Genomic DNA, 16,001 nt, shown 5'->3' on the forward strand with positions numbered 1-16,001 from the left:
AGTCCACCTCATCGTCCCTACATATTCTCTCTTTTTCACTCCCATAGCCTAACAAATGTGATCAAATTAACCAATGGCCACAATTTTGACTTGAGTCTCGAGCGAGCTTAAGTCGTGTTCAAGCTTAAGTAACTTGATAGAAAATTGTTTCCTAAACATTCATTACATTAAGTTGGTACACTTTATCATGTCTTTCATTGTTGAGATTTTGTACATGTTTTCAGCCATGAGTAGTTGAATCTAGTAGCTTCCGTTTAACTAAATGAAGCTTTAACTCTATGGTTTAGTAATTTAATTTATGGATTTTAATTGTTGGTTATGAGCTTGTGTTTGATTATCTCTACCTGACATGTTAATATTTGATACTTTGATTGTTTGAATTCAAGTTCTGTGTAACTTAGTGAACATTAAATTATATGAACTTGTTACCTAGTAGTTTAGTGACCATTAAATTGCTAGAGCTAGGATCGGCCAAATCTTAGATAAGTGATAAAAGTAACCAATTAAGTTGTGATGGACTGATGGAGAACATAAATTATGACCACAATTGTGTTTATTTAGATCAATCTTACATAGCTTGTCTACGTCTTATAATTGATTTTGTGTTTGCTAGTGTATGACCGTACATAGTTTTACATGAGTTAATGAAAACATTAGTAAATTTAGACTTAAATTGCTAATAAAATAATATTAGATAACCAATATTAATAATCCATAATTAATAGCTAACCATAAAGGAAAAGTGGATTTGAACTAAATAGAAATGTTTTTAGTAATTGATTAAAATCGTTAGTTAAGTGATTAAGTTTGTCTGAACGTCCAAATCAGATAAAAAACCAATTAAACTTTTGCTTGTTTTTAGGTTAATTTTTAGTAGTTAAATTAGTTAATTAAATCTGTTCCCTGTGTTCGACAGCCCACTATTAGTTCTATATTATTTCCAAGAAGGTACACTGCCTTAAATCGTAATAGTTAGTTAAATAGTTGGTAAAACTAGTAGGTGTAACAATATTATGTATCAAGTTTTTGGCGCCGTTGCCGGGGAACGACTATTTAGTTTTAAATTTAATTGCTTTAGGTTAATCGATCCTTTTTGTGAGGTTAAACATGCAAAAAGTTATTTTTTAGCATTAGTTTTTTTTTCTGAATTACTGAACTCACGACGCGAGCCTTAAGCCCACGACGTGATTTCGGTTGTTTTATGTTTTATTTCGTTTTCAGCTTCTGTTTAGTTTATCTGCTTCAACATGAGGTGGTAACGTTACCATGTCGTGGTAAACGTTCAGTAGGACTTTTTAATTAATTTTTGTTCGTTTTTACATTTTTATTTTTGTTTTTATTGCAGTAGTACATGACCCATGGATTCAATGCACCTTTAATACCACCGCTTGAAGATCCAGAGTCAGCCCTTCGTAAAAATATGGACAAGAACGTAGGAGAAACCAACCCACCAAAGAAATCACTGTTCAAAAATCTTAAATTGGTTTTTGGTAAGAAGAAAGGAAAGAACGTAGGAGAATCAAGCAATCCCCCAAAGGACGAAAGCAAGGTTGAAAGCTTTGAGCAGACTACTAATACACAAGAATCTGAAATGGAGTCCGAAACCGAATTAGAAAAAGAAGAGAGCTAACCCGAAGACGAGCTGAAAAACAACATGGAGGACATTGCCGACATTCCAATGGAAACATACAAGTAGAGCATCCGAGAAGACACCGGTCTAGGCTTAGTGCAACCCTCAATTCCCGCTACCGCAACATTCGAGATTAAAGGACATATACTTTCCGTGCTTAAGGATGTTCCATTTTCTGGGAAAGATCATGAGGATGCTTACAAACACCTTGATGAAGTTAATGACATTGATGATTACTTCAACATTCCAAATTTTCCGCACGAAACGATGTTATTGAGAATGCTTACAGTCACGTTTAAAGGAGTTGCTAAGGATTGGTTAAAGGCACTTCCACCCGCTGCCATTACTACATGGGCATAAATGTGTGAACAATTCCTCGAGCAATTTTGCCCACCATCAAAAGTGTCTAAACTCAAGAAGGCGATAGCTAACTTTGAGCAACAACCGGGTGAATCACTTTATGAAGCATGGGAGCGTTACATGGGATTACTTTGAAATTGCCCCCAAAATGATCTTAATGTGCAACAAGAAGTATCAATCTTCTATGATGGGGTAAATGCGATGACAAGACAACTCCTTGATTCTTAAGGATCTTTGACGAAGAAAAATCATGCTGAAATTAAGGAGCTGATTGAAGAGTTTTCTAAGTATAACATCCAAAAATTTTAAGCCAAATTTAAACTTTTTCAACCATGAAACCAAATAGTATTTTACAAAATGTTTTCAAAATATTATTTATCAGAGTGTCCCAGAAATATAATCGTATGGATGAGGAGCGGTACGGTCAAGCCTTCGCCTTGCCATGATCTTCGAAAGTACCTGAAACAACAAACTGAAACTATAAGCCCGAAAGCTTAGTGAGCTACCCCCAAAATACCAATACCACACCGGTAATACCATATCAATAACAGATAATCAACAACATTCATACTGGGCCTTCGGCCTGACTGGACTGCCCTGCAGGGCCTACAGTCTGTCTGGATCTATCCCGAGCCTTCGGTATGACTGGACCGCCATACGGGCCTACAGTCTTTCCGGACCACTCGTAGGGTATGTTAGCCTTCAGCACAAAGCAGGACCGCCTCAAGCCAATCATCAAACAAATAACCATGTGCACAAGACTAACATAAGATAGCATCTACAGACATCAGATATAACTATCTCACAGATCATCGATCACAACAATCTCTCCTGACCAGAGCACCGACCTAAACAGGCCACTAATATTCAATCCTAACGGATCATAAGAGCATAACAACATACTGTCTATCCTGTTACCGATCTAACAGATCATAACCACATGTAGCATACTGTAACCAATATAACAACTAAAAGGGCTGGCCTTGGTGCCTTAGACCCTATTGATATAGTGAGGATAACTCACCTTGCTAGTAGCTCGGAATGATATTGTCCACACCTCCCGATATAGCTCCGACCACCTCGCCTGTACCCAAAAGTGGTCCACTCAATAATTACTTAAATTACCAAAATGCCCTTGGGAGGTACAAGACATCCTACAGTCAAGTCAAGTCCCTGGTCAATGGTCAACAGTCCATGTTGACCTGTTTGCTGAATATAACTTTCTCTGTCTCGAGTCCCTCCTGATTCCAGAATTTCTCGACTCGACTCGCCGAGTCTCTAGCAGACTCGCCGACTCGATACGCGACTCAGTTTGGAAGTCCAAACTGACTCATCGGGTCATTTCCCAGACCTCGTCGAGTCCAAGCGGGACTAATCTGGACAAAACCCTACCCGACTCGCCGAGTCATCCTCCAGACTCGCCGAGTCCATGCGCATACTCTCATGATCAAGCGATTCTGAACTACCCCTTTGATCCAAACAGTAGATCTAGGTCCCTAGAGTGCATTAGCAACGTAAAGTTGCTACCTTTACGTATTTTCATGACTCAAAATCCACATCTAAGCTTTGAATGGGACTTTACTCATAAACAAGGGTTCCTCCATGATCCTATTAAGAACTTTATGGACTTAGGACTTAAAAGAGGTTCAGATCTGAAGTTTCAGCTTCAGATCTAGCTCCCATACCATAATCCCTTCATGAATAGCTAAAGAAAGCCCTATTCTTCACATATGAAAGATTTTAGAAGGAAAGAGGTCAAGGTAACAACTTGTTACCTCCAAAACGTACCCAAGCTGAAGTAGACTCTGGATCCACACGAAATCTTTGATGCTAGCCTCTTGATCTAGAAGTTTCCTTCACAAAAATCACTTCCTAAAGCTCCAAAACACTTTCCAAGCTCACACTCACGGAAATTAGGGTTTCTGGCTCTCAAGGGGTGATAGAGGACAGTGGGAGGCGCTAATGGTCCAATATATAGGGTGCAAAAACCCTGAAATTTAGGGTTTCCACTGCCAGCTCCTACTCGTCGAGTCCCCCATGCAGACTCGCCGAGTCACTCATTAAATGACGTGTCCTGACCAGCTGTTACTCGACGAGTCACAACGTCAACTCGTCGAGTAGACCTTAAAACATGAAATCTAAATGGAATAATAATGATACCTGACAGTTGGGATGTTACAATTCTCCCCCACTTAACTTAGACTTCGTCCTCGAAGTCTGCTGTAGCGAATAACTCCGGGTAATGCTCTCGCATCTCAGCCTCCGACTCCCATGTCCACTCGGATCCCCTCCGATGCTCCCATTGTATCTTCACTAACGGAACCTCCTTGTTGTGCAAGACTTTCACTTTCCTTTCCAGAACGGCAACCGACCTCTCAATATAATTCAGGCGCTCATCAACCTGAATGTCATCCAGTGGCACCACTGCCTCCGGGTCCACAATACACTTTCGCAATTGCGAAACGTGAAAGGTGTTGTGAATCCGGCTGAGCTCATCCGGTAGTTCCAGCCTGTACGCCACTTTACCAATCCTGGCGATAACCCTGAACGGCCCAATATAGCGGGGACCCAACTTTCCCCTTTTTCTGAAGCGAATCACGCCCTACCAGGGTGAGACCTTCAAGAGTACCATATCATCAACCTGAAACTCCAAATCCGATCGGCGTCTATCAGCGTAACTCTTTTGTCGACTCTGGGCGGTCTGTAGTCGCTGTCTGATCTGCTGGATCTTTTCGGTAGTCTGCAAAACTACCTCCGTCCGACCCAACACCCTGTGTCCAACCTCACCCCAACAGATCGGGGTTCTACATTTCCGACCATACAACAGCTCAAAAGGCGGGGTGCCAATACTGGAATGATAGCTGTTGTTGTAAGCAAAGTCTGCAAGAGGCAGATGGGAATCCCAACTCCCTCCGAAGTCAATAGCACACGCCCTCAACATATCCTCGAGGGTCTGAATGGTCTGCTCACTCTGCCCGTCGGTCTAAGGATGAAACGCTGTACTAAGGTGCATGCGCGTACCCAGTTCCTCATGGAACTTCTGCCAGAAACAGGTGGTAAACCTGACATCCCGGTCGGAAACGATGGAGACCGGAACCCTATGGCGAGAGACAATCTCGCGGACGTACATGTCGGCCAATTTCTCGGCCGACGAACTCTCCCGAATAGCCAAGAAATGGGCACTCTTGGTCGACCGATCCACGATGACCCATATAGCATCGAACCCCTTCGTCGTCCTTGGCAGCTTCGTAATGAAGTCCATCGTGATCTGCTCCCATTTCCACATGAGAATTTCTAGAGGCTGCAGCTTACCATGCGGCCTCTGATGCTCGACCTTGACCATCCTACAGGTCAAGCACCTCTCGACATACCAAGCGATTTCTCGCTTCATACATGGCCACCAGTAACTCAAACTCAGATCACGGTACATCTTGGTGGCCCCCGGGTGTATAGAAAAATGAGACTTATGAGCCTCCTCCATCACTGTCTGCCTGACCCCACCAGACATCGGAACCCAAACCCGACCGTATCGGGTCAATAATCCTCGACTATCCTGAACAAACTGGGCGCTCTCGCCCTTGACCTTTTCTAACTTCCTGTTCTCTGGCCGAATGCCCTCATCCTGGGCATCTCTAATCAAACTCACAAGCGGGGAATCCACCGCTATCCTCATGCATCTAGCTGGGGTAGAAGACCCAGCTGACTTGCGGCTCAAAGTGTCCGCAACCACATTCGCCTTACCGGGGTGGTAAAGGATCTCGCAGTCGTAGTCCTTGACTACATCCAGCCACCTACGCTGCCTCATATTCAGGTTCGGCTAATCCATGATGTGCCTCAAACTCTTGTGATCCGTGTATATGGTACAACGGACTCCATAAAGGTAATGCCTCCAAATCTTGAGAGTGAATACCACCGCTCCCAACTCCAGATCGTGCGTAGGGTATCTCGTCTCGTGCGGCTTCAGCTGTCGCGATGCATAGGCTATCACTCATCCTCTCTGCATGAGGACTGCCCCCAACCATGTGATGGATGCATCCCTGAATACCACAAAATACTCAACTCCCTCGGGGAGTGTCAACACTGGCGCCTCGCATAAACACTGCCGGAGGGTCTCAAATGTCCTCTGCTGCTCAGGGCCCCACCGGAAGTCAACCCCCTTGTAACATCCGGATTTCCAGGTATTATGTTTGATCATTTATTTATGAGTAAAAGAGAGGGACTCGATGAGTTGAGGCGTAGACTAGTCGAGTAGGACCGCGATTGCTGACTGGATTAATGAACGGACTCGCCGAGTCGGAAAGGGTGGACTCGACGAGTCCGCGCTGTAAATTGAAACCCTAATTCTCGGGGTCTGTGCCCTATTTAAAGGCCTTTATGGCCTCCATTTGCAGCCACTTCACCCCTGAGAAACCTTAGAGAGCAGAGGTCGTTTGTGGTGCAAGAGGAAGGCTAATTCACCATTTCTTGTGTGTTTTAGCAAGAAGGAAGGAGGTAGAACAAGCTAGGCAGGTTGAGGAGCTTGGATCCACTTCTATTTGATCAGAGGAAGCTGTTGGAGGTAACATTTTGTGCCATTCTCGTGTTTATTATGATTCTAGTGAAATCTAGGGTTTTCTTTATGCCTCTTTTAGTTGAATATTGAGTATGTGAGGTCCCAAGGCGAGTTGGTTCATAGATCTGGACCTTAAGAGGTCCAGAGAGTCCTTACCACTCTGCTTTATGCCATACCTTTTGAGTTATGAGCTTAGGAGGCCATTTTAGAAGTTATTTCACCAAAAGAAGCTTTGGGTGTGTTGCATGTGTACCAAGATTCGACCTTTACGTGATTGTCATGCTTGGGAAGGTCAGATCTATAGATTAGAGAAACAGATCTGACCTTAGAAGGTCATTTGAGTATGAACATGGAAGCAACTCGCCGAGTCCATAAGTGGACTCGACGAGTCGATTCGGGGTTGCCCCACGATTCGTGACAGGAGGAACCCGTCGAGTGGAAGGATGACTCGACGAGCCAAGAGAGGCTAGAAGGATTCAGAGGACCCGCATGGACTCACCGAGTCGCCCATGTGCACTCGACGAGTCGGGTCAAAGTTTGACCGTTGACTTTCATTGGCCTTAGGGTTCTGGTCAAGACTGATTCAAGAGAGTTCAGAAAGGGGTAGAATGGCCTTCTACCCAATCTTTAGAGATGAGACTATGAGAGAATATTGATCGGGGATGTTATTTGAATAATAGGAGGAGGCTAGGTCGGGACGTTGAGCACGAGAGTTTATCTAACTTCATTGAGGTGAGTCTTCTCACTATACTGTACCTGGAAAGGTACCTATGTGTGACCGGAAGGTCTTGTATGCTATGATGTGTATGTACTTTATGCTGTTATGTGATATGTGAGTGTTATGTCTGTCATGAAGTGGGCCGGAAGGTCAAAGAGGATATGGACCGGAAGGTCATTACAGGTAGGGACGGAAGGTCTACCAGAGTTATGGGACGGAAGTCCCCTGAGACACAGAGACCGGAAGGTCTTATAGCCTTGAGTGGCGTAGTGCGTATGTGGTATTTTGGGGAACTCACTAAGCATTTATGCTTATAGTTGTTGTGTTATGTGTTTCAGGTACTAGCGAGGATCGCGGGAAGGCGCCGGCATGATCCGTACACACTCATAGAGATTATGTTTTGAGATTCTGGGATTTGTTTGTTATTATGACATTGGATACAGTTTGTTTGATATTGTTTTCGATGATTGAAAATGTGATTTAAAAATGAAAAATTGTTTTGAACATTTACGTTGTTACAAGTTGGTATCAGAGCCTTGGTTTGAGGGATTCGGGTGCATCTTCGGATGAATCTGAACTCAAACTGAGGATTTGAGAAAGTTTTTAATAAAATAAACAATTTTTCTAAGAGAGTAAAAGATTTTGAGAAAGGCAGAACAGAGCAGTGTGTACGATCAGCCAGCGCCCGAACGGTGATTTCCCAAAATACCCTTACATTATGTAGATATGTTATGATATGCATGTTAGAGTAGGATAGGTATTCATATTAGGACTAGAGTGGCCTGATTTATGATGCCTTAGCCTAGGAAGATTTATGCTGCTATGTGATGCTTGAGAGTGAGTAGGTAGCAGTGAGGAGCTTTGAGAGGTCTACCGAAGGGTAGCCTATGGCAGCGAGATGTAGAGTACTTGTGATCTGGGATCCTAGGAGGAGGACTTGGTGTGAATACTGATGCGGTGTGGACAGTAGTATAGGGCCCGTACTACTGAAAACACCGGATCAGTGCGCAGTCCAAGTAAGAATCCTTAGGGTACTAGGGAACAAGTAGGGTTGAGTTATCGAGTGCGAGTATGCTCGAGCAAGTCCCTGATATATTTATGTTGTATTTCAGAGACATCATGGTTGGGACACGCCACAGACCTGGGACGAGCGGCGTGAGTGACGAGGAGCTTCGTCAGATGATCCACGATGAGGTGGCAGCGGCGATTCGAGCCGAGATTCCGGAGATGTTTGGGTCTATCAAGACCACTTTGATAGAGACTTTTGATGAGCGGTACGCAGCAGTGACTGAGGCTGCGGCTGCTGCAGCTACTGCAGCTGTGGCTGCTGCCAGACCTCAGGGAGGTGACTCGTTGTTGCTTCAAGAGTTCAGCAACACGAAGCCACCAGAGTTTGACGGGACGCAGGATCCGATCGCTGCGATGAGATGGATTTCTGATATTGAGGGATGCTTCTACACGTGTTCATGTCCGGAGCATCTGAGGGTACGGTTCGCGTTGAACCAGCTTCGCTTGGGAGCGAAGGACTGGTGGAAGTTCGTGACGACGAGCTTCACTCTTGCAGAGATTTCCGAGGTGACCTGGGAGAGGTTCACCACCATGTTCAGAGACGAGTATGTTCCCCCGGTGGAAAGGGAACGGCTGGCCTAGGAGTTCTTGACCCTCAAGCAGGGTACTGATTCAGTTACTGTGGTTACCAGGAAGTTTCATGAGAGGGCGATGTTTTTCCCTGAGCAGGTGTCTACCGAGCAGGCACGCATGAGCCGGTATTTGGGCATTTTGAGGAGGGATAGTCGGGAGTTCGTGTCGAACTCGACTTACCGGACATTTGCTGAGCTTCAGGTAAATGCCCGGAAGAGGGAGATTGAGTTGGAGACTCAGGCCAGGGAGGAGGCCGAGTCTCAGGGGATGGATCGGCGGCCGGCACAGTCTCAACCGGCAGTCAAGCGGGCAAAGCCCGCCGATTCGAGATCTGGAGGCCAGAAGGGCCGCACTTGTGGGAAGTGCGGCAAGGGACATGATGGGGTCTGCCGATCAGGTGCTTGCTACAAATATGGCAAGGAGGGGCATATCGCCAAGGATTGCCCCAAGGGATTTATGGTTTGCTTTCATTGCAACCAGACTGGCCATCGGAAGGCCGAGTGCCCGTAGTTACATCAGGGATCAGCACAGGGATCTGCACCTGCTGCTAGGGCTACCGAGGTTCGGCCAGTGAAGGTCGAGGCACCGAAGGCTCGCGGGAGAGCTTTCCAGTTGACAGCGGAGGAGGTCCGCGCAGCGCCCGATGTTGTGGCAGGTATGTATTCCTCATTTTTTTTATGCTGAGTTGAGATATTGTGCTTATGATATGATATGCGTAGGTACTTTTCTTATGAGTTCTGTACCTGCTTTGGTGTTATTTGACTCGGGTGCGAGTCGGTCATTTGTGTCTTTAGCGTTTAGTCAGCACATCAGTATCCAGCGGGAGGCGTTGAGTCGACCGCTACAGGTTTCCATAGCCGACGAACGAGTGGTATATGCTGCAGATGTGATTCGAAGTTGTGTACTCGAGATCTTTGGTGTTGAGTTCCCGATAGATCTGGTTCCTATAGCGATGGGGGACGTGTGTGTCATAGTGGGCATGGATTGGTTGAGCCGGTTTGGGGCTGTTATAGACTACGAGCGACAGTTGGTGACGATACGAGACCCTAGTGGGGGAGTACTTACAGTGTACGGCGAGGGTACCCGATGTGGGTCAGCGTTTTGTTCGGCTGCCAGAGCGAGACAGAGTTTACAGCAAGGCTGCAGCGGGTTTGTAGCCTATGTGATGGACACACGAGTGGCCGCTAGGAGGCCAAGTTCGATCGATGATGTTCCAATAGTGCGCGAGTTCCCGGATGTTTTTCCCGAGGAGTTGTCGGGTGTGCCTCCCGAGAGGCAGGTAGAGTTTCGCATCGATTTGATTCCGGGGGCAGCGCCTATCGCCAAGGCGCCTTATCGCCTTGCGCTGCCAGAGATGCAGGAGTTATTCTCGCAGCTTCAGGAGCTGCTGGGGAAGGGGTGTATTAGACCAAGTAGTTCCCCTTGGGGAGTGCCTATCCTTTTTGTCAAGAAAAAGGATGGTTCACATCGGATGTGTATTGATTACCGGGAGTTGAACAAGTTGACGGTCAAGAACCGTTACCCATTACCGAGGATCGACGATTTGTTCGATCAGTTACAGGGAGCGTCTTGGTTCTCCAAGATTGATCTGAGATCTGGATATCATCAGATGAGAGTGTGTGATGAGGATATCCAGAAGACGGCGTTCAGGACTCGTTATGGGCATTACGAGTTCGTGGTGATGCCTTTCGGGCTCACCAATACACCGACAGCGTTCATGGATCTCATGAACAGGGTGTGTAGGCCGATGTTGGATCGTTCGGTGATCGTGTTCATTGATGATATTTTGGTGTATTCGAGATCTAGAGAGCAGCACGAGGAGAATCTGAAAGAGATTCTCGGGGTATTGAGGTCGGAGAGGCTTTATGCCAAATTCTCCAAGTGCGAGTTCGGGTTACGGGAGGTCCAGTTCTTGGGGCATCTCGTCAACCAGAATGGGATTTTGGTCGCTCCGGCCAAGATTGAGGCGGTTATGAGGTGGGAGGTGCCAAGATCACCCACCGAGATTAGGAGTTTTCTAGGATTGGCCGGCTATTATCAGAGATTTATCAGGGATTTCTCCAAGATCGTCATGCCTCTCACCAGATTGATCCGGAAGGGTGTTGCTTTTTCATGGGGTCCGAAGCAGCAGAGCTCGTTTGAGACACTTCGCCAGAGATTATGCGACCCCCGGTGTTAGCCCTCCCGGAAGGGATGGAGGATTTTGTGGTGTATTGTGACGCATCGATATTGGGGTTGGGCGCAGTACTTATGCAGAGGGGGCATGTGATAGCATATGCATCGAGGCAGCTGAAGCCTCATGAGACGAGGTATCCCACCCACGATCTGGAATTGGGGGCAGTGGTGTTCGCCCTCAAGATCTGGCGTCACTACTTGTATGGGGTTCGGTGTGCCATATACACGGACCACAAGAGCTTGAAGTATTTGATGGATCAGCCCAACCTGAATATGCGCCAGAGGAGATGGTTGGACGTGGTAAAGGATTACGATTGTGAGATCCTGTACCACCCGGGCAAAGCTAATGTTGTAGCTGATGCCCTGAGCCGTAGGGCAGAGAGTGCCCCTATTCGAGACGTATGTATGCGGCTGACAGTGATGACTCCGGTGTTGGACACCATTCGGGAGGCCCAGGCAGAGGCCGTGAGACCGGAGAACCGCAAGAGAGAGCGGGTGATTGGACAGGTACCTGAGTTCGTTACCGATAGCCGTGGGCTTATGACCTTTCAGGGTCGGATTTGGGTGCCGTATGCTGGCGGGGCGCACACCACTTTGATGGAGGAGGCGCACTGATCGAGGTTCTCGATCCATCCCGGGGCCACTAAGATGTATTTGGATCTGAAGAAAGATTACTGGTGGCCCTGTATGAAGAGGGATGTAGCATGGTTTGTTGAGAGGTGCTTGACCTGTCGCAGGGTTAAGGATGAGCACCAGCGTCCGCACGGCAAGTTGCAGCCACTTGAGGTTCCCCAGTGGAAGTGGGAACAAATTTCCATGGATTTTATCACCAAATTGCCAAGGACCGCGAGGGGTGTCGATGCGATTTGGGTGATTGTCGACCGACTGACGAAGAGCGATCACTTCCTTGCTATCAATGAGAGCTCTTCTGCATAGAGATTGGCAGAGTTGTATGTGAGGGAGGTGGTATCGCGGCATGGAGTACCGATCTCGATTGTGTCAGACCGAGATGTACGTTTCACTTCCAGGGTCTGGAAGAAGTTCCATGAGAAGTTGGGTACGAGGCTGCATTTCAGTACCGCTTACCACCCCCAGACGGACGGACAGAGTGAGCGGACGATTCAGACGCTCGAGGACATGCTCCGAGCATGTGTGTTGGACTTCGGGGGAAGTTGGGACACGTATCTGTCGTTGGCTGAGTTTTCTTATAACAACAGCCACGATTCGAGTATTGGTATGCCTCCCTTCGAGTTGTTATACGGGAGGAGATGTCGGACTCCCATTTGTTGGGGAGAGGTAGGGCAGCGCGTGTTGGGCAGCACTGAGATAGTGCTTCAGACGAACGAGCAGATACAACAGGTTAGACAGAGGTTGTCGACGGCTCAGAGTCGCCAGAAGAGTTATGCAGATAGGCGACGATTCGAGCTTGAGTTCCAGGTGGGAGACTTCGTACTCCTGAAAGTGTCTCCTTGGAAAGGAGTGATTCAATTCAGGAAGAGGGGCAAGCTGGGGCCCCGGTATATCGGACCATTCAGGGTGACCGCGAGGGTGGGCAGGGTAGCATATCGGTTGGAGCTACCTGCGGAGTTGAGCCAGATTCATGATACCTTCCACGTGTCTCAGTTGAGGAAGTGTATAGCCGATGAGTCGGCGGTGGTGCCGCTGGAGGATATTCAGGTGGATGCGGGCCTGAATTATCCTGAGAGGCCAATCGCGATCCGGGATCGGAAGATCAAGGTTCTGAGGAACAAGGAGGTGTCCCTGGCGCAGGTCCAGTGGCAACATCGGAGAGGGTCCGAGCTGACTTAGGAGCCGGAAATGGAGATGCGGGAGCAGTATCCAGAGTTGTTTGCGGAGCAAGACTTCGAGGGCGAAGTCTGATTCTAGTGGGGGAGAATTGTAACATCCGGATTTCCAGGTATTATGTTTGATCATTTATTTATGAGTAAAAGAGAGGGACTCGACGAGTTGAGGCGTAGACTCGTCGAGTAGGACCGCGATTGCTGACTGGATTAATGAACGGACTCGACGAGTCCGCGCTGTAAATTGAAACCCTAATTCTCGGGTTTTGTGCCCTATTTACAGGCCTTTATGGCCTCCATTTGCGGCCACTTCACCCCTGAGAAACCCTAGAGAGCAGAGGTCGTTTGTGGTGCAAGAGGAAGGCTAATTCACCATTTCTTGTGTGTTTTAGCAAGAAGGAAGGAGGTAGAACAAGCTAGGCGGGTTGAGGAGCTTGGATCCACTTCTATTTGATCAGAGGAAGCTGTTGGAGGTAACATTTTGTGCCATTCTCGTGTTTATTATGATTCTAGTGAAATCTAGGGTTTTCTTTATGCCTCTTTTAGTTGAATCTTGAGTATGTGAGGTCCCAAGGCGAGTTGGTTCATAGATCTGGACCTTAAGAGGTCCAGATAGTCCTTACCACTCTGCTTTATGCCATACCTTTTGAGTTATGAGCCTAAGAGGCCATTTTAGAAGTTATTTCACCAAAAGAAGCTTTGGGTGTGTTGCATGTGTACCAAGATTCGACCTTTACATGATTGTCATGCTTGGGAAGGTCAAATATATAGATTAGAGAAACAGATCTGACCTTAGAAGGTCATTTGAGTATGAACATGGAAGCAACTCGCCGAGTCTATAAGTGGACTCGTCGAGTCGAGTCGGGGTTGCCCCGCGATTCGTGACAGGAGGAACGCGTCGAGTGGAAGGATGACTCGACGAGCCAAGAGAGGCTAGAAGGATTCAGAGGACCCGCATGGACTCGCCGAGTCGCCCATGTGCACTCGACGAGTCGGGTCAAAGTTTGACCGTTGACTTTCGTTGGCCTTAGGGTTCTGGTCAAGACTGATTCAAGAGAGTTCAGAAAGGGGTAGAATGGCCTTCTACCCAATCTTTAGAGATGAGACTATGAGAGAATATTGATCGGGGATGTTATTTGAATAATAGGAGGAGGCTAGGTCGGGACGTTGAGCACGAGAGTTTATCCGACTTCATTGAGGTGAGTCTTCTCACTATACTGTACCTGGAAAGGTACCTATGTGTGACCGGAAGGTCTTGTATGCTATGATGTGTATGTACTTTATGCTGTTATGTGATATGTGAGTGTTATGTCTGTCATGATGTGGGTCGGAAGGTCAAAGAGGATATGGACCGGAAGGTCATTACAGGTAGGGTCGGAAGGTCTACCAGAGTTATGGGACGGAAGTCCCCTGAGACACAGAGACCGGAAGGTCTTATAGCCTTGAGTGGCGTATGTGCGTATGTGGTATTTTGGGGAACTCACTAAGCATTTTAGCTTATAGTTGTTGTGTTATGTGTTTCAGGTACTAGCGAGGATCGCGGGAAGGCGCCGGCATGATCTGTACACACTCATAGAGATTATGTTTTGAGATTCTGGGATTTGTTTGTTATTATGACATTGGATACAGTTTGTTTGATATTGTTTTCGATGATTGAAAATGTGATTTAAAAATGAAAAATTGTTTTGAAAATTTACGTTGTTACACCCCTTCCTCGTTAGACGAGTGAGGGGTACTGCAATCTTGGAGAAATCTCGAATGAATCTCCGATAGTACCCTGTTAATCCCAAGAAGCTCCTGATATCTGAGGGAGATTTCGGAATCTCCCACTGCATAACCGCCTCAACTTTGGCCGGAGCGACCAAAATCCCCTCCTGGTTAATGAGGTGCCCAAGGAACTGGACCTCTCGCAACCAAAACTCACACTTCGAGAACTTGGCATAAAGTCGTTCCCGCCTCAAAACTCCCAATAGCTCCCTAAGGTGCACCTCGTGCTGCTCTCGGGTCTTGGAATACACCAAGATATCATCTATGAACACAATGACCGAGTGATCAAGCATCGGTCTGCAAACCCGATTCATCAGGTCCATGAACACTGCCGGCGCGTTGGTGAGCCCAAACGGCATCACCACGAACTCGTAATGACCATAACGAGTCTGAAACGCGGTCTTCTCCACGTCTTCCTCTCTCACCCTGACCTGGTGATATCCGGATCTCAAATCAATCTTGGAAAACCAAGATGCACCCTGCAACTGATCGAAAAGATCATCTATCCTCGGGAGTGGATAACGGTTTTTCACCGTTAACTTGTTCAACTCCCTATAATCAATGCACATCCGATGCGAACCGTCCTTCTTCCTGACAAAAAGGATTGGTGCTCCCCATGGAGAACTACTCAGACGAATAAACTGCTTACCCAGCAGCTCCTGCAACTGAGATGACAACTCCTGTATCTCTGGCGGTGCCAAACGGTACGGCGCCTTAGCGATAGGGGCCGCACCCGACACTAGATCAATCCTGAACTCCACCTGCCTCTCCGGAGGCACTCCAGGTAACTCCTCCGGAAACACGTCAGCAAACTCTCTAACCACCGAGACCTCTGAAACTGAAGTCTGGTCCCTGACCCGCGTATCCACCACATACGCTAAATAACCGGCACACCCGTGCTGAATATACTGCCGAGCCCTGGCGGCCGAACAAAACCCTAATTCTACTCTGGTGCCCTCACCATATACCACCAGTTCTGCCCTACTTGGGGTTCGAACTACTACTCGTTGTCCCTCACAATCGATCATGGCGCCAAATCGATTGAGCCAATCCATCCCCACAATCACACATACTTCCCCCATGGGAATAGGGATCAAGTCTATCGGGAAGGATACCCCGAAAATCTCCAACTCACATCCCCGGTAGACCGAAGAAGCGGAAATTCCGTGTTCGTTGGCGATAGAAACTCGCAACGGATACTCAAGCTCATCTACCGGCACACTGAACCCCCTACTGAAAGTATGTGATACAAACGACCGACTCGCCCCCGAGTCGAATAAAACCAAAGCAGGCAAAAAGTTTACTAAGAACGTACCTAAACATAGATACAACAGATAAGCATAACACACATATGAT

The 16,001-nt window shown here is 47.1% G+C and overlaps 1 non-coding gene across 1 annotated transcript; it reads right to left on the minus strand.

The window, feature by feature from the left end:
* Positions 1-2,038: 2,038 nt before the first annotated feature.
* Positions 2,039-2,145, minus strand: LOC145118305 (small nucleolar RNA R71). Its single transcript, XR_013713262.1, has one exon. It is a non-coding gene; the product is annotated as a small nucleolar RNA R71 (small nucleolar RNA).
* Positions 2,146-16,001: the final 13,856 nt, after the last annotated feature.

The sequence above is a fragment of the Lactuca virosa genome, chromosome 5, assembly GCF_052849685.1.
Source record: "Lactuca virosa cultivar CGN04683 chromosome 5, Lactuca_virosa_CGN04683_v6, whole genome shotgun sequence".
Lineage (NCBI taxonomy): Eukaryota > Viridiplantae > Streptophyta > Magnoliopsida > Asterales > Asteraceae > Lactuca > Lactuca virosa.